Raw genomic sequence first — 27464 nt, 5'->3', positions numbered from 1 at the left:
ATTTGCCAACAATACACATTAGAGTTCTAAATACATAAAAACCTAAGTCTTTAGAACCTAACAAACTCTTCCTTTGGCAATCCATGACAAAACACAACTAAAAACTCAAAGTTTACAAAGAAAAGCCCTTTACAAAAATAATGCTCATAAAAAAAAATTCAATCATAACTACTATCCATCAGTTGCAAGTGTAGACAGCAGCTCAATTGAATCAACCTCTATATTTCCTGGAACACTAAACAAAATGCATAATCGCATGTGTGAAAAATACAAGTAAACAAAATAAATTCTTGATATCAACCAACACACAATAAAGACATATATCAATGAATAACTCATAAATATAAATCAAGAAGCAATTGAAACAAGAAACATATAAAGCAATTAAAGTATCTCCCCCTAACATGAATATCCCAACAAAAATATGGCAAGAGCTAAAAAGATAAAATACAATGTGAGGCACCTAAATACAATCTAAACTCTACATGCTCCAACCAACAAAAATGCTCTCCCCCTGAAAACAAAACTCTACAAGAGCTCAACTATGTACTCCCCCTTTTTGTGACGAAATGCCAAAGGGCAATCAAAATCCATCATCAAAAGGAGGTGGCGGTGAAAATCGTCTAAACTATGCCAACTCTACGCGCAAAGCATGGATCTCATCGAGCACATCCACCAAAATCTGTCCATGAGTCGCCTAAACGGTCAAGACATGATCCAACGTACGTCGAATGTCTAAATCATCCGAAGTTGTTGGTGGAGGAACATCAGCATCAGCAGCAGCAACACCAGACGCCTCAGCCGTATCAGCACCTGTAAAAGAGGGAGGATGGGGAACAACACCAGATGATGCACCTCTAGGATGCGTAGGACCAACTCTCAAGTGAGTAGCCCTTTGCCTAACGAAGGTGGCACCTATGGGAGCTACAACATGAACGAGCTCACTAAAAGGGAAACTATCTAGACCAAGATACAACAAAATCCTATGAATGAAAATAAGATGAATAAGAGCATGTGCTACGACAGAACTCCTATGAACTTCATTCAAAGAACGAAGAAACAGATGAGGAAAGCTAATAGACGCACTAGACACAAAAGCATACAAAAACACACATCGCTCAAGAGGGATGGTGTGGAGATGAGAAATAGGCCACAACGAATGACACGCCATCCTAAAGAAAAGATAGGCAGTCTCGATAAGCTCAGAAGACGTGATCCGAGGATCAGAACCCCACTAGATAGAAGACCTAGTGATGTATGACATGACATCATCTAAAGGTGGAGACTCCTCATAAGGATAGTCAGGCTCTCTAACGACCAGAACCCCAAGAGCATTAGCCACTACTCGAGGAGTAATGGTGAACTCAACACCTCGTATCCAACTCCTAACAAGGGTGTTGGAATCATATACGTGGCAAGAGAGATTTGAAAAGAACTCTCTAATCAAGACGATCGAGGGTGGATGATCTATCTCTAACAGGGATAACCAACCTCTAGACTCAAGGTTTGCCCTAGTGGCCGGATCAACCTCATCTAAAACCACAAAACGCTTAACCCAAATCTTACACTTACAATTTAGCTTCTCATAAACCTCTTTGCTTTTGTCATTCCTAAACACCTCACTTCTAGTGGGAGACTCAGAGGAAGTGGAAGGGGTCCTATGGGCTCTAGTCTTCCTAGGCATAGTGCTAGGATAAGGACAAAGACACAAAGCAAGAAAAAAAAAAAACCAATGGCAAACTACAAGTTGGCACAAAAAAATATAGAACGAAAATCTATATGATGCATGAACAGATTAAATGACGTGATGCATGCCCTAATGCAGTGAAATTAAGTTCAAATTTATATCAAGATCACAAAATTTGGCTTGAGCATAGAGTTTCTAACAAAAACCCCAAAATATTTGAAAAACCACTTGATTAATTGTACAAATTGACCAATTGATCATCATACAAGATAGATTTCAGAAAACAATGACCAATTTCATCAATTCAACAAGCCAATTTCATCATTTGAAACCAATTTGAACAAAATCCCCAATTCGGATTCAATACAAGCCTTAGAATTTTCTATTTTTCATAAATCCCCAAATTGATCAAATTAACCATTATAAATCATGAATATATCATTGTAGCAACAAAACCCATTGATCAAATTCACAAAATAAGGTTTGATTCATCAAAAATCCCAAATATGCATAGTCCGAAAATTTTACCCAAAAACCATGAAATAATGCATGAAACATGAAAAACAATGCAAAAGGAAGGGTAACATAGACATACCGGCTTATGGAGAGAGAAATTTAGCAAAACATTTGGAGGAAAACGACAAAAAATTCTTTGTGGAGCCTTGCCAAGTCGGAGAGAGAGAGAAAGTATTGAAAAAGTTCTGAAAAAGTGGTTTGAATAAGTCAAATCTGATTTTTTTAAAAACCTGATTCATGATTTTCGATTGATCGAAATAGATAGAGACTTCTCAAAATTTTTAAAACAATTTCAAAGACACTTTCGATTGATCGAAAAACAGATTGGATCAATCGAAACAGACAGAGGCTTCCTTAAACAATTTAAAGCAATTTCGATTGATCGAAAAACAGATTGGATCAATCAAAACTGGCAGAGGCTCACAAAATTTGAGGAAAAACACAGTTTTTGAAAAAAAATTTAGGAACAACTCAAAGCATTGAAATTGATGAACAAAATGCATGAGTATGTGATGATATGATTTTCAAAAACAAGGAGTTAAGCCTAATTTTCCCAAAGTTAAAAATTCTTACATTCTCCATAAATTTTCAATCATCAAATCAGTTTTGCATAAAACTCAATGTATTTGCTAACTTAGTTGGTCAGACCAAAGACACACACAATAACATGTACAATGTTTAGCAAAGAGTAACTTGTATAGTGTGTGCAACTAGCAAAAACTTGAGATACATGTGAGGTGATATGTGTATAGCAATTAAACACAAAGTCTACAAAATTCATCACAAGGATTTCAAAAAGACTATTACCAAAAGAGTTACATCATATAACTCCCACATCTCCTAGATCATAAGTTTGCAATCATGTTAGTTTCTTGATTTGCCTCATATTGTACACACAAATTTTAATTATTTAGAAACTTATTAAAAATAGCCGAGATAATGTACACACCAATTTTATTTGATAGATTTAACATTAAGTCCAATAATATACATACCAATTTTAGCATTTAAACCGAGGCTATACCCTATGATCTTTTTGTGCATGTGCTACACTTTCTCGAGCACAAAATCTTACGATATGTACTAAGGTGTTCATGATTGGCTAGTGAACAGTGGTGAGATGGTTATTTATGCCTTTCTCTAAAGGTTCAAGTTCGACAGTCAAAGACATGTGACTTCAAGATCAAGACAAAGTGATCAAAACTATAAACATTTTTCCTACACAACATGCACTACAAAGCTTCAACTAGTAGAGTGCAATGAGCAAGCTCATCAAAGCTAAACAAGGTACAGAAGACATGTTATGTGAAAATAAATTGACCAACCATGTTTTCAAAAACCAAGAAAATAGTGCAAAACATAATTTGGTTCCTTTTTCCTTTTTTTTTTTTTTCGAAAAATAAACGAAAAACAACCTAGAATGAAATTCATGAATGTTATGCAATGCAAATCCTAGAAACAAAGAAAACAAAAACCAAAGAACAATGGTCACAAAGAATAGGAAAGAAGCACAAGGACCATGTCAGAAGGACTCAACTAGATTGAACCTTTTGCATCCAAAATTTTTTAGATGCACTACGAGTATTGGAGTTCTTATTCACATGGGAATGATTACTAAGTCCAGGATTGGAATAAAGGTTTAGAGCCTTTACCAATTCACCAATGAGTACCATAGGATCTTGTGCCTGAGGCACGGGTACTTTTGGTTTGTTTACTCTCTTAGCAGCTTGCAGCTTGTAATAGTTTGGACGAATGTGTCTAGATTTTCCACAAAAATGACAGACCCATGCAAGCTTATCATATGACTTGTCCTTAGAAAGGGTATGCTGCTTAGGTTTAGACTCTTTCAGATCAACGCTAATCTTCCTAGATGATGAAACTTCTATGGGTTTGACAGTTTCACTTACGATCTCACTCACAGAAGGTTCAAAAGAAGATGAAGGGACAAATTTTGTGGAATGGGGAGCAAACACAAAGATGCTTTCAACAAAACCTAATCCAAATTTGTCAGAATGAGACTTTTGAACACTCAGTATTTAATCAAGTTTAGAACTAGCAGATCTAGCAACAGATAAATCAAGTTCCAAATATTTAATTTTATCAAGCAATAGCATATTCTCAGTTTTCACATTGTTCAAAAGTTCATTGGCATCAAACAGTTTTACAAGCAAATTCTTCTTATCAAGCTCAAGAGATGCAATTTTCTTTAAGCCTAATTCAACATTCATAATATCCTTTGCAGCAACTTTGCAAATTTTATTGTAGGCTTCTTGAAACTTTGTGTCCTCAGAGAGTTCCCCATCAGAAGGGTTCTTTTCAGCAGATATGCTTTCATTGACTACAGTAGTAGCAGTGAAAGCAATGAAGTTTCCATCCTCGTCACATCCAAACTCATCATCAAAAACTTCACTATCACTAAGGGTTACAACCATAGCCTTACCCTTAGACTTCAAGTAGGTAAGACATTCAGATTTCATGTGACCATACCCTTGACATTCAAAACACTGGGGACCCATAGAATTATTAGAAGATTGATCTACTTTTTCTTTAGGTTTATCAGTATTGTTAACCTTAGTAGGATCATTCTTCCTAAAGTTTCTAGGTTCAGCAGTGTTCTTATCTCTTGCCCTTCTGTTGTTGTTTCTAAGGAAATTCCTGGAGTTCTTGGCAAGGTAAGCAATCTCTGTAGCAGAGAGCTTATCATCAAATCCACCAACATCAACATCATCAACTGACTTAAGAGCCATTGATTTGGATTTGCTAGTCTTAGGTAGGTCCAACTCATAGGATTGAAGAGATCCTACAAACTCATCAATAGGGATGGATTGCACATCCTTGTACTTAGTGATGGCAGTCACCTTGGGTCTAAAATTTTCAATCAAAGATCTATGAATCTTCCTAACAATTTTAGGTTGATCATAGATTTCACCCAAGTTATGTGCAGAATTAACAATATCATTAAGTTTAGCATAGAATTCATCAAAAGATTCATTATCAGACATCCTAATACTTTCAAATTTAGAAGTTAACTGCTGCAATTTGTTGATTTTGACAGCCTTTGTGCCTTCATGCACAGTCTAAAGGATATTCCAAGCAGTAGGAGCAACCTCAACATTAGAGATTCTCTTAAATTCCTCCATAGAAACAGCATTAAAGATAGCATTCATAGCTTTGCTATTGAACGCGGTTGCTTCTTTTTAAAAAGTTTGCCACTCACTAACAGAAGTAGTGGGCTTCTCCCATCCGTATTCGACGGAGTTCCAAACTCTTTCATCAATTGATTTCAGGAATGCTTTCATCCTTACTTTCCAATAAGCATAATTATTCCCATCAAATTGAGGAGGAATAACAAGAGAGTGTCCATGTTCCATAACAACAGGGGTCAAGGATCAGCTCAGTGATCAAAAGATCAACAACAAGAGAGCAACCTGCTTTGATACCACTTGATAGTTTTTAGACCCCTTAAAATCACAATTGGATTAACCTAGGTAATTAGCCAAGTTGTTACTTAGTCCAAATTAACAAATCTAGGTTATCACAATCAAAATAATCATATCATGCAAAACAGCAAAAAGATAAAAGAGACAAGGATATGATCACCAGAGAAACCAAACCGGTAAAAACCTGGGGAGGATTTAACCTAGCTATCCTCAAGGTAAACCTGAATCCACTATAAAAGAATCGAAGTTGTTCAACAGGACTTAGACCACTAATATCCTATCACTACCCACCAGTAGAAACTCACTGACACAACCATGTGCAAGCTCCGAAACCATAGACTCCTTCTTTCTTGGATTCTCTAGCAAGTACAAGTACACCCGTTTGCGTTTCTTTAAGTTCTTATGGTAGCAACTGAGTGAGCATCAAGCTCTTGAAGCAATCTCCTTATTGATAAACTTAAGTTTGTGTAAAGGAAAGCTTCTCATAGATCTCACAAGAGATTTACACAAACAAAAATATGAGTAACTCTAAAACGTGGCTAGGGTTTACCTTTTATACCTAGGGCAAATTACAAAACCCTAAACGTTTTAATCAAACTAGAGCTGAGTTGGAATTCTGCAGAAAAACGCCTCTAACCCGATTTTCGATTGATCGAGCCTAAGTTTTGATCGATCAAACCAGGCCGAGAAGCTTAAATAACTTCTGCAACAGTTTATTTCAACTTTACATAAATGAACCAACTTTAAACAAGTCTAAACACGACTAACCAACTTGTTTTGATTATGGTTTCTCAACAATACACATTAGAGTTCTAAATACATAAAAACCTAAGTCTTTAGAACCTAACAACAGGTAAATTTGAAATGGATGGTGAAGACATATCTTTCCTCTGTAAAAGACCTTTAAGTGGAGTATAAGGTAATGTGACTAGGATAAACAAGGGTAAAAGGCCTTTAAGTGAAGTTCAAGTTTCAAAATCCATGTTTAGAAACCCTCTTAGGCCTCAAGATAGATCTAAGTGTGTGTGCCTACTTGTCACCGTTGTGGTGTTGTTGGTCATATGACTCATATTAGACTAATTGTTTTAAACTGAGGTTTTAGACTAAATTCATATGAAGTCCTTCAACTAGGAAGCAAAGTAGACCTAAATCTAATCATGCTTATTTGAATTATGGTGTTTTTGGACACACTCATTCCTATTATTTCAAATTATCTGAATGTAGACTAAACACATTTTCCACATTTTGAAGAGTATACATCATTGGCATCATAATAGCGTGAAGCTGATTTTTCCAAGGAGAAACAAATTAGAATCTGCACCTATTGCATTTAAAATTAAGCGACAAATATAGTATTGTAAAAAGCACTGCTTTGAAAGCAGTCATTATTTCTTAGATTGAATTAAATTACTATGCGAGGCTTTTTTTTTTTTTTTTTCTAAATAATTTATTATGAGGGGCTTTTAAAGGGAAACTCATACCAGCTAATGCAAATACTCTAGTTCAATTAGGCTTTTTTTTTTTTTTTTTTTTTACCCCCTATTTCTTACGAAGGACCCTTGTTTTTTGAAATGAAATTAAAAAAAGTAAACAACACATTTAAAAAATAAAATAAAATTAAAATAAATTAAAAAAAAAACCACAACACAAATAAATAATTTAACCCCAAGGTATGATGAAACCATTGCAGAGAACAATACTCTCACATGTTTCCTATAGGAAGCCCCTTATAAAAACCGTTAAACTTCAAAATTTTTATTTATTAAGTACATATAACCTAGTATGAAATAATATCTCCTCAATCATATGGGTTTTCAATGAAAATGAGTTCACTTTGAATGGAAATCAAAATAGTCAAAGGCCCCAATTGGGATCAAAACTGAAATTGAGCTCAAAGAGAAGAACAAGCTAATACACATTGAATAATGTGAGAATGGGATGACAGAAAGCATTGTTCCTGCGAGCACATCATCATCATGGGACTCTAGCCTCAACAGGGATGCCGTTTCATTAATTGTAGACACATATGATTACTTAGGCAAACGGTGGCGTTTCACTGATGCCACTTGAAGAGGAAAGTGTTAGCTCACTCAAACGGTGACGTATGGGATTAGAGATGTTAATACGAATTAGTTAGAGTTCTAAAAGTCCGTTAGAGATGCGTAAAACGTGGGAATGGTTGTTAGGAGATAATTTATCTTTGGATTTCAGCTTTTAAATTGTAATTGAGATAAAATTAGTTTGTTTGGCAAGCTATAAAATCTCACTTTTTCTCACTTAGCACACTTTCAACAAAAAAATTTCAGTAAAAGGGTAGATAAATAATATTATCACAGAATTATTCCTCACAATTCTCTTTGTTTTTCACTTCGTCTTCTCCATTATATAATGTTTTCTATCTCTTCCTTTTTGTTTGTTACTCAATTAATCTTACTTTCTAGTATATTCATAGCAACTTAAGATTTCTTAAAGACAAGGTCCATTGAACTCAAAATTATTAGGTGCTCTTAAAGTACAGTGATATAGTGCTCCTTCATCTCATATTCATGATGGACCCCACCATAAATCTAATTAGTGGGACTCACTATGAATGTGAGAGGAGATAAAATCACATCACCAAATTTTAGGAGTATCTAATAATTAAGGTCTGTTTGGATACCGCTTATTACTGAAAACTGAAAACACTGTAGTAAAATAATTTTTAAATGTGTGAATAGTGCCGTGGGACCCAATTTTAAAGAAAAATTTACTGAAATCCGTACTTGTGGGTCCAGTGAACAGTGCATGGGACCCACGGAAAAAACGCAAACGCACAGTTTTTTCCTTTTCATCACAATCCAAACCCAACCTTACTCTTGTTAAACAAGCTTTTTGGGTTTTACCAATTAGAGAACGTTTGAATTTCCTTCAAAATATTGAATTTTTTGTGCCTCATTCCACACATCAATTTAGAGCATTCGTATCAGCTCATGTAAATATTCATGTCCATTTTTGCATATGAACTTATTTTTCCACTTTACGTACTTTTCAAAACACTTCATATCAGATTATCAATTTTACACTGCTATATTTCATTAAAGTATCAATTTTTTTTAATTATTTCTCTTTCTTCACCAACAATAACCACCATCTACTCTCTTCCTCGATCCCCTGTGATATGTAAAAAAAGAATAAAATAAATAAATGCAAAATGAATAGCGCTAAGTGTAAATTTACACGATTACAGTAGCAACCATATATTTTTATATAATTTTGCATGGTCTGATGTGAGTGAATTTTTAGTTTAATTAGCTAAAATATGGTCCTTTTTTATTATACAAACATTGATGTGAGTGCTTTTATGAAAATGGATTTAGCTAATGAGCTTGTTTGGATAAGCATATGTGAAAACATGCATTTTAAAAATGACAAAATTTAGCTACAAAATTGATTGTACCTTTAGGATACAATCTTACTCAATAAAATAAACATTACTACATATTTTGAAAATCTAACTGTTAAATTGCATGTTCTTTACACTCTTAATACACATGTCAAATTTTTTGTCAATTGGATATTATTTACTATATAATTTATAAGCTTATATTTTATACATAATGTTAAACTACAAAAACTTGAAATTTAAACAATTTATTAATAACATAACTATTGATATTTAATTTTCTTGAAATTTTACAATCATAGAGGATATAAGAATAAGATGTAATCTAGTGATGAATTTATCAAAATTCACCTCCAATAAAAAGATATTAAGTAAGGTTGTAGCCTAAGGCTACAAACAATTTTGTAGTTAAACTTTGTCCTTTTAAAAATATGAAAATTTATTTTTGTTTATAATGTAAATTTGTAAAAAAGCTAACTATTTGAAATATATATATATATATATATATATTGCTTCTTTAAAAACACAAATTCTTTGGAAACACACATTTAGGCTACACAGAGGCCAAACAAACGAACCCTATAAGCCGAAGCCATCACCGCATAGATGACAGAACCAGCATCGCTGTTGGGAGGCAGCCTATAAGCCACTGTGAATGAGATGAAGGATAACGCGACTACGCAAGCATTGAGTTTCTAAATTGGAAATTTACAATAGGTTAAACTTAATACCTATTTTATATTTGTGGATGAAACAAAAAATATAAAGTATCAAAGAGTAGTACTTACTACCTATCATTAATTTTATATATATATATATATATATATATTTTAAAAGCATCGTTTTTCGTATAAAAGAAAGTATTTTTATATTTATATATTTTAAAAGCATCGTTTTTCCGTATAAAAGAAAGTATTTTTTAATTAAATTTACTTTTTGATGTGAAGAAAAGGTAATACTTATAAAGGGAAATATCAACAGAGAAGTATGATATTTATTTACAACAAGGAAGAAAATGAAAAAGAAAAAGAAAAAAAGGAAGTGGAAATCACTTACGGGCATCGGATATCAATAGAAAGTACTTTTATCTAGGGACCAAAACAATATTTTAGTCTTAATTATCCTTTGCACCAGTTTTAGTTTAGGATAAAGCACTTAAAAAAGAAAAAGAAAATGATAAAAAAAAGAAGGAAAAATGGACATCGCATAACAAGAAAGTACATCATTACAATATGGCATCTACTAAAAATATGCTATAAAACTAAGTTCATCTCCCATCATCTAAGTCAAATATTACTTGGTCTCTCACACTATCGTACACATTAGTACTTTTATTACTAGCATTATATTTGTAAGAATCTGATGTCTCACCAAGAATTTGGTTTCTTATGAGTTGGAATCAACATTGACCCACAAATGCATCTCCACCTTTTTTAAACCCTCCAATTTGGTTGCTACTTCCTTCATAGTAGGTCTATCTTCCCCTTTCAATCTTAAGCACCTCTTTGCAAGATTGCCACTTCCTTCAGTTGCTCCGCCTTTCCTTCTTTCGCTATATGTTTCTCAAGAATTTCAAATAATCTATTATCTTTCGAAAAAAAATATAAAATATATAGCTAGACTTCTTTCCTCCTCTAACCTATCAAATGAAAGAGCCATTTTTCCTGTTAATAACTCTACGAGGACCACTCCAAAGCTATAAACATCACTTTTCTCCGTCAATTGACTTGTTTGCATGTATTCAGGGTCCAAGTAATCCCAAAGTTCCTTGCACCATTGTAGCTAATTGTGTTTGGTCTAGTGGAACTAATCTTGAAGCTCCAAAATCTGATACCTTTGCTGTGTGAGTATTATCTAGCAATATGTTTAAAGACTTAACATCTCTATGGATTATAGGTGGAAAAGCTGCAAAGTGCAAATATGATAGTGCTTCTGCAGTTTTTGCAGCTATCCTAAGACGAGTCTCCCATGATATGGTGGATGCCTGGCTTTCATGATGAATGTACTCAAAAAGAGTACCATTGGGTATGCATTCGTAAAGTAGTAAAGGAACCTGTGTCTCCAAACAACAATCCAATAGTTTAACTACATTCCTGTGGTTAATTTCAGAAAGTACAAGTACCTCGTTTATGAATTGCTTAATTTGGTTTTCATCGACAGTTTTGGACTTCTTGATGGCCACAATCCTATTATCTGGTAAAATTCCTTTATAAACTATACCAAAACCTCCTCGGCCAATAATTAAAGTCTCATCGTAATTGTTGGTAGCCTTTTGCAACTCTTCTTCGTTGAAAATTTTGGCTATTGCAGTTGAATTTTCTTGTTTGGAGAGTTTTTGTTGTAAAATTAGCCCTCTTTTGTTCAAAGAACCTTTGTTTAAGCTTGATTAACCTTCTTTGCTTAACTATCAAGTACAGCCAAGAACTACAGACAAGCACATCTATGAAGCTTATGCCAACACCTACATTTGAAAGAAATAGAATATTAGCTTGCTAATCTCTATCAAGTACATCTAGGAGCTACTAAGAAGCCAAACGATGAAGCATATGCCCATAGAAATAAACATTATTAATGGACTTTTTATACCATTCTTAGAGGGCCCAAGGGGGAGATGGATTACAATTTTTCAAAGAGTCATTTTTTATATTTTTCTTTTGGACATGATACAGGTTGCTGGTTAGATTTAAATTCATAAGAATTTTTATGGCAATTCTTTTTTCCACTCTTAAAATTTGCATGAATTTCCATTTTTGTGCTAAGCTATTAAAACTTCTTTTTTTCTTTCAGGTAAGTATTATATTAGTTAATTTGACTTGGATCCCACAAATTAAAATTTATGGTAAGATTCATCATGAATGTGAGAGAAGAGAGCACCATATCACTGTATTCTAGAGCCTCTAATAGCTCCTAATAATTTTCCTATTAACTAATGCTTACAGATATTAATTAGTGCTCCAAATCAAATGAACTAATATGAAATAATCATTAAATAGTATCTCTAGACATTCTATTAAATAAGATGGATATTTTTTTTTTTTTGAGAAACCCGACTATGAGCCTGGAAATTTAAGATGGATAAAAAGTTAAGTAGACCGAAGAGTACAAAGTATAACACTTTTAATAGTTTTGAGATGAAACCAAACTAAATGTAAGCTTAAAGAGTGAAATAATACTATTTAACTCTAAAAGTTAAAGATAGGTTTCAATTAGTCTAACTAGTAAAGCCTCTTATTTAAAAACTAAATCTTAGATTCAGCTAAATAACCTATTCTCAAATGGACTCTGAGTATACTTACCAACAAAAAGTTTAACTTGTAGCGATGGTTGATTGATAACACAAAGGACGTCTACTCCTGCACTTCGGTCCAAATGGTACCCCTCGATGCAAGAACGTGTAAATTTCCCTAGTACGTTCATACACTGTTCTCCCGAGGCCTTACAGTTATCATCATTTTCACACTTGTCAATGTCTATAGATGTAAAGCCCATTGTTAAGTGACTTAAAATAAATATAGTAAATATAAAGCAATGACATATTCAAGACCAAGATTTAAAAACAAAATAAAATAAACAAAAAAAACCAAAACAAACAAAAAGTAAAACAATTAAACAAGGACTTTATTCTTTTTGCTGAGAGAAAAGCAGTAACATATTATTAAAATGAAATGAAAAAGTGTTGCAACATAAGAAGTTTTAAAGAGTTTCTATCTGTTAATTTTCAGTTCAATTCGTTAAATTTTATTTTGTATCTTCATTTCAGTCCTTCAATATTAATCTCTTTTCAATTTAATCTTTCTTTCTAATTCCATCCAATCATGTTATTGTTTATGAGTTTTTTTTCACTTTCCAAAACCACATTCCTTTGAGGATTGAATAGTCCAATACAGAGGTGGACAAAAGAATTACATCATATATTAATTAATAGAATTTAAATGACAAAATTGATATATATATATATATATATATTAAAGGACTCAATTGAAATTAGGTTAAAATAGAAGAAATAATAATAATTACTATTATTATCGAGAAATTAACATAGATACATGAATTATTACCTTGACAACCATGGCGGAGGTATGGGTTCCATTAGGAATCAACACACGTGCTATTACCTCCACATATGTAACTCGATTTGTTGGTAACATCATTACATGTCTCAGTACCGATCGCCCAATCAAGCACCATTGGCATATCACTTCTATTTCCCGTAGAGTGCGAAGGGAATCAATGGAGAAAGTGAACGTGCCTTTTTTGCTAATAAACGCATGGCCACAAGGATTGAAACTCTCTACTTTTGTGTAATTATTTATAGAATTGAGCTTGATACTAATATTCCTTAACCCATTAGGAATATCTACCTCGCAACACCCAACACCAGAGCAAGAGCTGTTGACTATGTACTTAGTGCTTTCACATTCGGAAGCGCAGCCGGTGGATATATATTCACCATTTTGCTGGTAACCATAAAGGTCACCGTAAGTGTCACAGCCAATGACCACGAACTTGTTTTGGTTGCTAGAGACGGTGAAATTGAGGGGCGAGTTGAGCCACGGTGCATTCCAGGTCTTCGACACGCCCTGTACATAACAGTCATGGGCTATATATATACATTGGCATGTCAATCTGGCCTTGGAGGGAAATGTTTGTAATAATGAAGTCTTCAGGTATTACTGGTTGGGTTTTGCCGAGAGAGTTGTTTTTACAGTTGACATAAAAATAATGATCTATGTAACAACCTTCTCTTAGGCCGAATGGATATGGAATTTCCACATCTCCACATCTGTCCGGGCAGTTTGGCAGCGCTGTTGGAAATGCTACTGCTGCGGCTGTCAATTCAAATAATACCACAGCAACCCAAGTGAATTGTATAAGAATCCCAATGAAACCCATATCTCCACAGTTTGGGAGAAAAGGAGGTAATTACATATACTTCCTATAATTACATCTAGTCTAAAATGTAAATTACGCTCGTTAAATTTTGTGGTATTTTATTTTTTTCTATAACGTTAAATTGTTTACATTAATCTAGAACTAATTCAACTAATTTAATATATTAATGAGAGGAGAATAATCTCTCTTAAAAGTTACTACGACTTTTGGGTGAAGTTTGTGGTATGTCTTTGTGTTTAAATCTTATTCCATCATTTCTATGCGTTTGTTTCTCACAAATAATAATAATAATGATGATGATGATGATGATGATAGGGAAGAGCGCAGAGTACATCATAGGCCAGGATATTTTGTATGTGGGATATTCAAGGTTTATGGGTGGATTTGAAGCATGTATCGTGGAGAGAGATAATAGCACAAAGCACCGAATAAAAGATAAGTACTCCAGCTTCAACCGATTTTTTTTTTTTCTTGCAAAGAGACTTGAGAAATTTTTACACAGGAATCATTTATGAATTTGTTTTCAATGAAATATTATTGAATATACTTTGTTATCATGATTGCTACAAGTTTGATAATTGCCATACACTTAGTCTGCAATTATGCAGTTTGCATCAAACAATTATTATATAGTTCAAAATTTTAAGATTATAACTTTCCAAGTCTTTGAAAGTTTCAAACAATAACCAAATGACTTTGGAAGTTTTGAACAATGTCCAAAGACTGAGTGAGATGTTAACAAGATTAAAGACTTCTAATGGTGTCACTCGTTTTCAATGAGTTAAAAAAAAATTCACGATTAATTTCTCCCACACAAATTTAAGGAGATAAAACTACTAATTAAACTTTTCTTACTTGTTATTTTGAAAGATTTTGAAAGATGTTGTCTTCCCCATAGTCTACTCCCCCCCCCCCCCCCCCCCCAACTTATTAAAATATTACAAAATATATGTACACATATTTTGGAAGGCTCATACAGCTGCTTAAATCTAGTAACAAAGTTCAAGTAGAGATAGACCATATGTTAGATGAGTTTTCAATAGACATTGCATTTAGATTTATTTTTCTTTTATTCTGAGAACTCATTAAGGCTTTAGGTGTGACTAATAGTTGATTTTGGTTCTTCCATTAGCTACGGAGATGATAGACAAATTAAATGAAAAGAACTTAAGGAGGAAGCTGCAAAGAAAATCTAACCGAAGAGTTCCTTTAGCTCCAAAATGTTAAGATTAAATCTGAAGAATTTTTCTTTTACTAAAATTTTAAACCCTAAATATGTTTGTGATTTTAATTTTCGTAAAGTTTTAGTTTTATTGGTTATATTTTTCAAAAAATTCCATGTGGCAACTTATTTGACATAAAAATAATATTTTAATATCACCGTTAACTATATCATCATTTTTTATCCAACACTTAATGCCCATGACCATTTTAACAAAATACCAAAAGGATAGAGACCAACTATATATAGTTTACCCTTTTTTATATTAATAACTAACTAATATTTATATCTAAAAATCTAAATAAAATGTAAATATGATTTTATCTATAATTGTTTTCTTCCTCTTATTTGTTATATAAATAAATTGAATTACATTGGTGTGCTAAAAATAAATTAAATTACATTTGTGTGTTATTTGAACATTATTATTTATTTTAGGAAAAACATGCAATTCTTATAACATTTAATTATTATAAGAAAGAAAAACTATAGCAAATATTAATATACTTTAAAAAAAAATTTAAAAAAAAAAAACAATTTTTATTCTTTTATTATGATACAAAATAAAAATCTATTTTCATAAAAAAAAATACAAATATATATTTTGACTCTATTTTGTGCTTATCTTGCGCCCTTTTTTTTGGATAATAAACCTTGCATATGATTAAATATTAGTGATAGTATCAATATTCCTAATTTAAGGATAAATCGGAAACCTCTATCATAAAAATAGTGATCCCATGGATAAATTATAAAGGAGCATTAGCTCTAACATGGTTAAAACTGACCAGAAAACATGATTGCTACACGTTCAATTTAGCATAGTTTATTAGAGGGACTCCAAAAAGAGCACTAGCATCAGGTATGTTATATCAAGCTATTTTACCACATCAAAACTTACATTTTCAATTTTAGCACATCATTTTACAATACGCTATAGATCAGATCTTCTATTTCAACATCACACCACATTAAAATAATATTAAAAAAAAAAAAAAAAACCCAGCTATATTAAAAAATAAAAATAAACAAAATTGTACCATAGCGATTGTTATTTTTTATTTATCAAATTCCATCAGGCCAAAACAGAAAATTGAGTGAAGGTAGGAGCTAGGGATCATTGTGCTTTCTCCTTCTTTATGTTCTGAATTAATTACTTGAGTGAAGGTAGGAGCTAGGGATTGTCCTGGAAGTTGCAACTAATAGTATCGTGCGTATACATGGTGTTGAACTTGGCCATAGTATTGGCAATATTCTTTTTTATAGCATGAAATGGTGTTGATTTGGGTAATTTTGCGGCATCCTCTGGTGTTATATGCTATTTAGTAACAGCTGTGAATGGTTCCCTCTAGTGGGTTTGCTTTAAAAACAGACCAAAATTTTTACTGGTCTTGGTTTTTGGGAACAGACCAATTGGACAACAATCGTACTAGCTATGGAAGTAGAGAAATTCTCCTGTATCTTATCAAGCCATGGTTCAAGCTCAATGTTATTGTTAAAGTTTACTTCCCCATTAGTTATTTTCATAATTTGGTCAGTAAACATATTGGTGCCATTGAATGGTCCAATATAGAGAATCTAATGACAACCAGTCTTACCTTCTAGATATATTATCTCAATTAAGGTTTGATATATTAGTTAATGGGATTAGCATATTGCATGTCGTGCGTAGTTTTTCACCTATATAGCTATAACACCCCATTCGGTGGTTTCCTCAACTCCAGACCATGCGCTAGAGATGATCTTTAAAGCAACCTATAACAAAATCAACAATAGAAATCAATGATCACTCCCAAGAAGTGGATAAAAAAGGGAAGTAAAAAACTAACAGCATAGAAATTGATTTACTTACTAAAGAAATTATGATTAAATTAAAGTTTGCATTGTCCCTTTCTATCAACAGTTAAGAGTCAAACTCAACATCTACCAAAATGGATGTGTTTTGCGCCTTTAAAAAATAAGCAAGGGCCTGCCTCTTTTGCACACAGGTGGGACTTGGGAGAAGAGGTTCCATTTGAGTTAAATCGCCTTGGCTTCCAGCACAAGAGTTTAAAGAACAAATAGAACCATATCTGATCATTTTGATTCAACAGAGATCCTAGCCAATTTCGTTTTGTCCTTTTATTATTATTTTTAAAATTATGTTTACGCTCTTCCCAATGGAACAGATCCTCTCCATTTTATGTACTCAAGCAAATTATTATGGGGTTTTTCAGGGGCACTTATATTCCCCTACAGCAATTACTAACTTACTAAAAGGAGCAAAGAGATTATGACCTCCTTACTAGAGAAATCTGAAGATTTTTCATTATCCTGTCTAGAAAAATTAGGCCTTTCTATTTCCTCTTTTTCATGAAGGAGTTTTCTTTCTTAAAATGATAGGTTTACAATGTAAACAACACACTTCAACCGAAAAACAGACAAATATTTTATTCCCAAGGTATGATGAAACAATTGCAAAGATCAATACACTTATATTTCTTATAGATATTCACTTGTTAAAAATTTAAAACATCAATATTCTTTTCAATTCAACATTTATTATGAGCATAACATAGGTTACGGTGATTACGAATTCAGTAAGTTGCTGCGTGCATAGCACAAAAAGCAGTAGGCCAAGGCAACAAGGTTGTAGCTGACTTTGCTACATGACCACAAACATGGAAAAGGGAAGGAAATCAAAACATGATTTTCAAAATCCATTGGTTTCATGTCTAACTTTTTTTTTCTTTTTTCTTTTTTTTCTTTTTAAGAAATGTTTCATGTCTAACTTACTAATAACAAAACACACATAACAGATGGAAAAGACATTAAAATTTGAAATAGGTGGTGAAGGTATTTCTTTCCTCTGCATAGAGTAGTAAACTTAAGCTAAAAGAAACTAAGAGTTGGCTTAATATATGCAAATCCAAAAAGGCATTCGTTGATGCATTATCAATCCCAACAAAACTGCTACAAGCAATCCCCAGAACAATACTGCTAAACTTCTTGAGAACTACTTCCAAGGCTAAAGAACTCCTATTTCACGACATAAGAGCAATCAGGTTCAGAACTACAACTTGGATTTTCAAATTGATTACTTTTACCAAAAAATCCTCTGTAAAAAATGGATGTGCTTCTGTAAGTAAGATGTAACAGAGTTCAACCTTTTAGATTGAGCTTTCTTTGGAATGGAGACACGCTTAGAAGATTCTAGATGTCAGGAACATCAATATGACACTAAAGAATCTCCTTCAACATCTCCTTATAGCCAGTCAAAATCAAGTATCACTCCATAAACCATTATTATGAGAAACCTTCTTTACAGATTCATTAGAAAATGAATTTCCAAGTTTGTAATGTTGACCATTAGCAAGTCATGCGTCAAACTTCTGGATAATGAAGATGAGGGGTTGTGGCAGGGTTTAATGAAGGAGACAAACCATTTCTAGTGACTGTTAGTTTTGTCAGAAAATAGAAGGATTTGAGAAAAACAAAAACTAGACCAAAATTGGTGCCAAACAGAAATAGCAAAAAATGAATACAGGATTTGAGAAGAGAAAATGAGTACAGAATGAAAATTGAAAAGGAACCAAACAGCACCAAAAATTCCCTTTTTCTTTTCCTTTAATTGCCAATAATATCCTGGCAGAAAGGGCACTGTACCACAGATATCAAACTAGTAACAGAGCATTATGAAATCTGTTAGATTCTACCAAGATTTTCAAAAAGAGCTGAGAAGATAAAACCATATACCAGCAAACAAACCAAATCTACACTTCACTTGTTCACAAAGCAGTCAAAATCATTTAAAAAGACTGAGAAGAAACACCAGGTTAGGCATAATACTGAAGAAATCAAAATACATCACAGAATGAAAGGCATATATAAACCACAAATTTGTATTAGATTTCTCTATCTGCACTATCCTTATTTTTTCAAAGGAAGTAAATTACTTTCAAATGACAATGAATATTAAAATTTAGTTGCTTTGATAAAACAGTATATAATTTTCTGTATAATGGCATGGAAAAATCAGACCAACTGATCCAATTACTAAAATGACAATTCTTCTAACGTTTCCTTTCATACATAGAGGCTCATGCACCTTCTTCCACATTACTTTATCCTATTAATTTTCCACTATTTTAATCTCTATGTACAGTAAGAAGAATAAAAAATTCTATCCCAATGTGTCCCATATAGGTTCATTTCATCTACATATGCGAAGGAATTGAAGAAAAACAGGGATTGCAGTGGCAGAGGAATGCTTCTTAGAGTACTGAAACAGCTACATACAGTTGGGTTTTAGCTGATTTTTCTCGCATTTTCTGGTTTTATTTCTTCAACTTATTCTTCTTCATATGTGAACTTGCCCGTAAGTAATTCTATTGATTTTTTTCCATTTGGAGGCAGGAATTGAGAGGGAACAAGAAAGACCATGAACATAGAAGTAGAAAATGGGAAACTAAACGGACTAGATTAACCAGGCCAAATCCGGTGGGTTGAACGAATCAGAATTTTTTTTTTTTCTTTTTTTTAATCTGTGTAACACCTTAAAATTAATTAACGAAATCAAATTAATTTTTTTTATGTAATTGCAACCTAGAGTTCCCTTTTTTAAAAAAATAAAATAGAATTTCAACTTATGGCATCAAGTCTTTCATAATTGTTCTTGTTATCACAGTAAGACATTAATTAATTTTTGGTATAAGTGGATTTGAATTCCACATCTATAATTTGACGATAAAAAATTTCCCAATTGAGTTACCTGTAACAAAAATAAATAATAAATAAATAAATAAAAACTTAAATGGTCTATTATTTAATTCTTTTTTTTTTTTTTTTTTGTACTTGGAGGATCAATAATACTTAACATTAAGGAATCCAAAAGTAGAAGTATAAAAACACGAATTGGAAACCACGACTAAGCCAAGAGTCTTGTAGCATAACTGGTATAAAGTGGTGTTTTCCTACGGAGATGAACATCAAACCCAGAAATTTACATGAAATCCAAAAAATGAAGTGAACATCAAACCCATAAATCAATGTCAAACAACAAACCTAGAAAAATTACATCAAACCCGCAAATTTACAACCCAGAAATAAACATATAGAGAGATCAAGCAACAAACCCACTGAGATGAACAACCCAGAAACCATAAGCAGCTCCTTATTTCAGTCATTAACAAACCCAGACCTTAAAATCTCTGCTTCGGTCATCCACTTCGTCAATGGCTAGATCTGAAACGTCACACCGAGTCACTGAATTGCAAGGCTAACAATGATGGCTTTCGTGACTCAATTTCAACGAGCTCGGTCTGGACTCACCCATTTCATGGCTTTCATCTCTTCAGAAGCACCACTTAAGACCCCACAACCAGTAGCACGATCAGCTGTCGTCACCGTTTCCTTCTCCATGACCACAACCCACCCCCACTGAAACCCAGAAAAACCATTAATCCAAGACCCATGGATTACCGATCTCCACCCCGACCACCCCAACCACACCGATCTCCACTCCAACCACCAATCTCCACCTCCATTACCGACCACCCCATAGAAAACTAGAAAAACCTAGAGATTAGAGAGTTGGGTTTAGAGAGAGAAAATGTTAGAGATTAAGAGAGAGAGAGAGAGAGGGATTGAAAGCTTGAACAAAGAAAGATACAAACACAAATACGCACCCAGAGACAGAGAAAGAAAGGATTTGAAAAAAAAAAGAAAAAAAGAAGAAAAAAGAAGAAAGATATAGACACAAACACTGAGAAAGAGAGGATTTGAAAAAGTTTTTTCTTTTTTTGTTTTTGATTTTGAATTTTTTCAGTTTAATTTTTAAAAAATTATTTTAATTTTTTTATTAATTAAAATGCTGACTTGTCATTAAAACGCTGACATAGATGCTAATGTGGTATTTTTTAATATTATTTATTAGCCATGTCAGCAAATAGTGAAATCCGTTTGCCACTTCAGCATTTTTCGTAACTGGGTTAACGGTAGGTACCATTTTAAAAACAATTTTAAAAAATCAAGGACTAACCTAGGAGCAAAATCAATTTAGGAACCAAATCGAAAAACGACCTAAAATATACGGACCAAAAATGCATTTACGTCTAACTTTTATTAATTGGAGCACTCCCATGTTGGTCATGAGCGTACTAAATCATAGTACAATAAAAATGTGGGAAACCAGGAGGCCAAGAACATCCTTCAGGAGCTGCACCATATGTAAGCAATGATTAGGAATTTCAAAACCATAATCATTATGAATGGGAACTGAGCAATGATTAGAAATTCCCAAACTCTCTAAGATATTAAGGGGGTGTTTGGTTTGTGTTTCCAAACAACCATTTTTAATTTTTAAACAGCATTTCATGTATTTCCACATACTTTTTCATCCACACGTATTTCCATAAATATTTTTAAACAACAATTTTCAGTTTTTAAACACATGTACCAAACGGGTCAATTGGTCTTTTTTTACTTTTGCATTTGGCATGTGTCTAAATTAAAATAATTTAATTAAAAAATTATGCTAGGATGATGCCTTTTTCTTATTTTGCAGTGTCCTTGACAACAGTCATCAGTCCATTATAGCCAGAGAGACAAGTTTCTCAAACAAAAAAAAAAAAAAAGAGAGACAAAACATAAATAATAATAATAATATTAATATATTCACCACAGGTATCAATATGGGCTAATATAAATGTAAAGTAGATAGGATTATATATTATGATACTTGTTTATAAGGAGTTTTTATAAATCTCACCCTGATATTCTGACTTTCAGAGTTAGTTTTTTAGGGTTTTTTTTTTTTTTTTTTTTAAGTTTTTATTAATCAATGAATCTGCATCAAAGAATTCTGCTATATATAGTCCATAGTGTACGCTAGTTAACAGAATGACCCTTAAATTCTATATATATAGTCCACAGTATACGCTAGTTCCATCCAATTCATCCTTAAGTTCACTAAAATAATATCATTTAAGAATATGAAAAACATTAAAGTAATGGCAAGATTGAACGCTGGATTACTAACTTGAAAACATATTTGAAGTTAAAGACTGAAAAAGAAAAAGAAAAAAAAAAAGAAACTTAAATGATTGATTTGAAAATAATTTTAGATATGACGATGTAATTTGGAGTTTAAACTTGAATTTTCTTGATCATTGCATGGCATACTAAAAAGTAGATAATTAGATATTTAATTATAGTCAATTTTAATTTTTAATTTATTTGAGGAAAAAGTAATGGATGATGTAAAACTGGTCATGATAACATAATTGCTACAAGTTTGATTATTGTCACACGTTTAGTTTGTAATTTTGTAATCTACATCAAACAATTTTTACATAGCCTAAAAATTCAAGACTATAGCTTTCCAAGTCTTTGGAAATTTCAAACAATAACCAAAGACTTGGCGAGACGTTAACAAGATTAAAGTCTTCTAATGGTGTTACTTGTTTTCATGGTTGAAGGGATCTAGTATATCGATGACTTAAAAAAAATGTGATTATTTTCTCCAAACATACAAATTTTAAGAGATAAAGGTACTAATTAAACGTTTCTTAAATATTACTTTGGAAGATTCTTAAATCCTACCATCCCCACTCCAGCCCCCATAAAAAAAGGAAAAAAAAAAAAAAGTATGTATAAATAATTAGAAATGCGCAATGATTAGAAATTCCAAAACCCTCTGATCTTGAGTTCTTGATTGCCTCTTTTTTACTTGTGCTTTTGGCATGTGCCTAAATTACAATGATTTAATTAATATATAGTATCTATAAGATGATTCATCTGTTTGAACTGGACTTTTATTTGGTTAAAAAATATTCTCATTAATGAAGGGTAACTTTTCTAAGAAATAGAATTATAAATGTTAAATAACAAATTTCATTTTAAATTAAAAAAGAGAACTCCTAAAATTTAAGATTTTTTCCCCTCACATTCATCTTTTTATTCCCTAAAATTTAGCCCTTTTATACCTTTTTTCTTCCAAATAAAAGTAAAGCATCCCCAATTTAAAAAATTAAAAATTAAAAACTAAGAGAACTCCTAAATTTAGCATTTTTTTTCCCTCACGTTCATCTTATTTTTCTCCTACCCAAACTTTTCTCCGTATCACTATACCATTTTCAAACAAACATTCAAAAAAAAAATTACAGATACCGTTTATTTCTATAATTTATTTTTTTATTTTTTTGAGAAATAAAAATATATGTTTCCAAATATTAATAAATGTAAATTATTAATTTTTATTCAAAAAAATAAAAGAGTCCTTGAGACGCATGTGCTTATTGTCTATTTAAATATAATTTTGTCAAGAGGATGCCTTTGTCTTATTTGCTACTGGGTCTTTGACATTGTGCTAAATGTCTAGCGTTATTGTCATAAGCTAATTATTTCCATAAACTGATGGTCCTAATACTAAATAGTCAGAGACAAAACCTGAAAGTATGAGCGAATTGAAATCTAAAGTTGATAAAATTATTAATAATTTTTTTAATAAACAGTAGATAGTCTTATAAATAAATAAAAATAAACAATAGATAGGATTATTATTATGATAAACAGTAAATATAGCTAACCCGGATAACCTGATATTTTTTCACTTTCAGAGCTACTTTTTAGAGTGACCCGCAACCGCAAGACCATAGATATTATTAATAATTAACGGGTTGAAGAGATATATATATATATATATATATATATATATATATGTAATAGAGTGACCCACAAGACCTTTAATTTTCCAAATCATTGGCCCAACCCATAAAATAAGCTAACACGACACGATGGATTAATTGTCTTGTTACTAATTGTCGCGGCCTATAACTATAAATATATTTATCTATGCCACCTTAATTCCCATATCTTCCTAACGCTCTGTTTGTTTCAGTAATGACGTTTTCTAGAAAATGAGTCATTTTTCAAGAAGTATTTTTTATAAAACTATTTTATTTTGAGTAGTTCTGGTGTCACACCTTTGTGCACAATTTTGTGCATAACTCGACCACGTGGTGTGTTGTGGTTGGTAGAGGGATGACCCACCATCACCCCTCTACCAACCACAACTCGCCACGTGGCTGAGTTGTGCACAAAGTTGTGCACAGAGTTGTGACATTAGAATTTTCCTTTTATTTTCTAATGTTTGATAGCAACTTTAAATGAGTTGAAAAACAACCTCCTAACTTCCCTTATTTAGCTTACTATGAGATATAGTTGTTTTCCAAAAAAAATTAATGAAAAATAATCTTTAAAAATAAACCATACTTTTTATATTAACCAAAGATAGTTTTTCTTTGACTCATATTTTTTTATGCTACCAAACACTAAAAAATATGAAAAACTATAATTACACAAGTTTTCCATCGAACCAAACGGAGCTTAAATATATTTATATTCTCATTTCTCAAATCCAGAGCAAATATGGAGCGTGTATTCTTTGTATTACGGCCAAGTCAACTAGTCTCACTCATTTCCTCATTTAATTCATCAACGCCTCTTTGCCATTCCGACCAAAGCTTTGCTTTGCTCCTTTTCAGAAACACTTTTTTTTTTTCCAACTTGAAGAGAGGTGGTAAATATTCTAGTGCTACCCAAGATGCTTTAAGCTGTAGACTAATTTCCTCTATATTTTCAATTAGATGCTTATTTCAATCATTTTTTATCTTGCTTGATTTATAGCCCATGAAGTGACTTTTAATTCTGAATTCTTGTGAGTAGTGTGATTCTTAGTATACGTATCAATTTTTGTATTAAAAGATTAAATAAGACAGCAATTTGTATGTTATGATTTCTTGCCATTTATTTGTAGGTATTAATTTGTTGGTCTTAATGTTGTGTGGGATTTTCTTGATCAGGGTTGTGATGCTTCGGTCCTCTTGGTTGACAGAAATGGTGATAAAAACTTCCATCGAGAGGCAGGTCAGACCTTGAGGGGTTTTTTTATGTTCCTAGTGAATTTTGCTGTTTTGGTTTCCACAAATTGTTATAGTCACCTTTACTTCACCAACTAATTCTTTCAAGCACTTTTTGGTTATGTTTTTCTAGTCTAAAATGTCAAAAAATTAAAATAAATAAAATGAAATACTTTTCTTGTTCCAATTTCTGTTAATCTGAAAATAAAGAACAACTCTACATTGATAACTCATTTTATTGGTGTTCTCTGATGTAAACTATTATACTTGACATCACAAGTTGGACAGCATTCATTCATATTTCAACAGATACCTAATCTTAGCCGCCTTGACCTCTTTGATTTCAGCATTCCTTGCCACGTTTGCAGCTTGATCTTCTTCAAATGATCTTATTTCTTTCTCTTTCTCTTCTCCCAAATCAACAAAAAAGGAAATCTACTGAAAGGTACCCAGGGGCAGTGACAACACTGGCCCAAGATTCCACGACTGGATGATAACATAATACAGACACTTCACCTTTTTGCCCATAGAGGTTTTGATGAAAGAGAAATAGTCAGTCTTCTAGCTACTTACTAGCTCTTTGCTTTTCTTTCTTTTTCCCCCTTGTCTTATGGAGTTGAAAAGGTTTAAAAAGTTATTTGGTTTGTATTGGTTTCTTGATCATCTGAAGGTGAACACAACATTGGGAAGATTGACTGTGAATTCATGCAGAAACGCCTCTCCGACTTCAAGGGGACCAGGCAGCCTGACCGAACTATATCTCCTGATTTCCTCACTGAGATGAAAATGAGTTGTCAAGACAGTAATAGGAACCACCCAGCCTTCTTCTTTATCCTTGGCAACATTGGAAATGACTGTGTCTGCAGTGGGGATGTCATAATTTCAGGCATTGTTATCTTCGATATCATCCGGGGCAGTTTTTGACTCTCACTACTATTAGAGCTTGTAAAAGGGGAGAGGACTCCTTTTTGTCCATCAGCAATTGATGGCTAATGAGAAAGCCGTGAGACTGCTAAGGGCTTATGCTTCAGATGACAGATCAACCTTTCAAATGGACTTTGCTTGGGCAAGGATGAAGATGTCAGGGCTTATGTCCTTACTGGATCTCAAGGTCAGGTCCGACGGAACTGCTTCTTGCTTTTGGTCAGTTTCTAAGTGACAGCCTTGACCTTGAAGAACTCTTGAAATCTTTATTCTTTCATATTAATTTCCCTTATGTTCTATGTTTGATTGTGGATCCCTACTTTTACATTTATTGCCTGTGCTAATTCGAGTCTATATATAAAGCCAATGGCATCATTGGTCATGGTTACAATGATGAAATAGCTAGTTAAAACTGCATATAAATATTTTTTTGGTTGTTGAGTTCATTGGAAATATAGAATTCTAATGTTTTGAATGTTATTAAAAGTTCAGTAATATTGGTGGAGCTCATAATGTATGCTGCGATGATAATAGCCAAATTAATTTCAATTGGGTGTTTGTGTTTCTAACAAGTTTTGGCTGATTATTCATCATCTAAAGGAGATGTTAGTTGATTCATTTTCAATTTGAACTTCAGAACTAGGAAAGTCTACAATTCTATGTCTTGAAACAAAGAAATTGATTTGTCTATAATTTTCTTTATTGCTTTGATCACCAAGTAGAATTTAAAAGTTTCTCGTAGGAATAGCTTTTAATTAGATGCCATTGTGTTTTATTGTCATCGATTAGTATTCAATTACACTTTTCGTGGCTGCAGAAGGTTTTGGAATGCTGTTATGCACGTTTAACAATGCTATGGTTGGGATCCATTCACCTGAATCTAACCCATAATTTTCACTCAACAAGTTACACTTCTTGTATGACACTACTATGCTACAACTTGAATTTACATTTTCCTTCACCTTATTTCATTTAGTGAATCTACCATCAATCTAGCAGGTTCTCCTTAATGGCTTTAGGTGGTACTGATTATAGTTATGTTTTCCTCAAATTGGTTATAGTTCATGGAATAAGCACTTTTAATTTATGCCTAGGAGGAGATTTTTCTTGTTATGGATGTCTTCATTCATCTCTTTGTCTATTACCTGAGAATCTAATTTCTTCAAATTTGAAGGTTATGAGTGCTGCTGATGCCGTCAAAAGTGTCATTTCTGTTACCTCTGGTTGTCTGAGAGAGAGCTTGTTTGATGCAAACTCAAATTTCCAAAAATTTTGAGATGCACGACTGTTGGCACAAAACCAATTTTAGAGGTTGAGACTTAGTTTTGGATATGCGAAATATGTGATTGATTCCATTTATCAGTATCTCACAGAATATTTTCCCTATCGTAGGAACTGGTATGACTACATATCCTTGACTTTGATAGCTATTTACCGAAATTAAGTTCCTTATCTTTCCTATGTGTCATGAAGATGGTTTGTTCCTGGAAACCTTTTCAGT

General features: G+C 32.7%; 2 pseudogenes; one reads left to right on the top strand and one right to left on the bottom strand.

Moving 5' to 3' along the window:
* Window positions 1-697: 697 nt before the first annotated feature.
* LOC115985900 lies at window positions 698-13918 on the bottom strand (annotated as a pseudogene).
* Window positions 13919-25016: 11098 nt separating this feature from the next.
* On the top strand, window positions 25017-27458 carry LOC115985899 (annotated as a pseudogene).
* The last annotated feature ends 6 nt before the right edge of the window (window positions 27459-27464 follow it).

Source organism: Quercus lobata, chromosome 4 (genome assembly GCF_001633185.2).
Source record: "Quercus lobata isolate SW786 chromosome 4, ValleyOak3.0 Primary Assembly, whole genome shotgun sequence".
Taxonomy (NCBI): domain Eukaryota; kingdom Viridiplantae; phylum Streptophyta; class Magnoliopsida; order Fagales; family Fagaceae; genus Quercus; species Quercus lobata.
The sequence above is the reverse complement of the archived record's forward strand: the minus strand, read 5'-3'. Positions and strand labels throughout refer to the sequence as shown.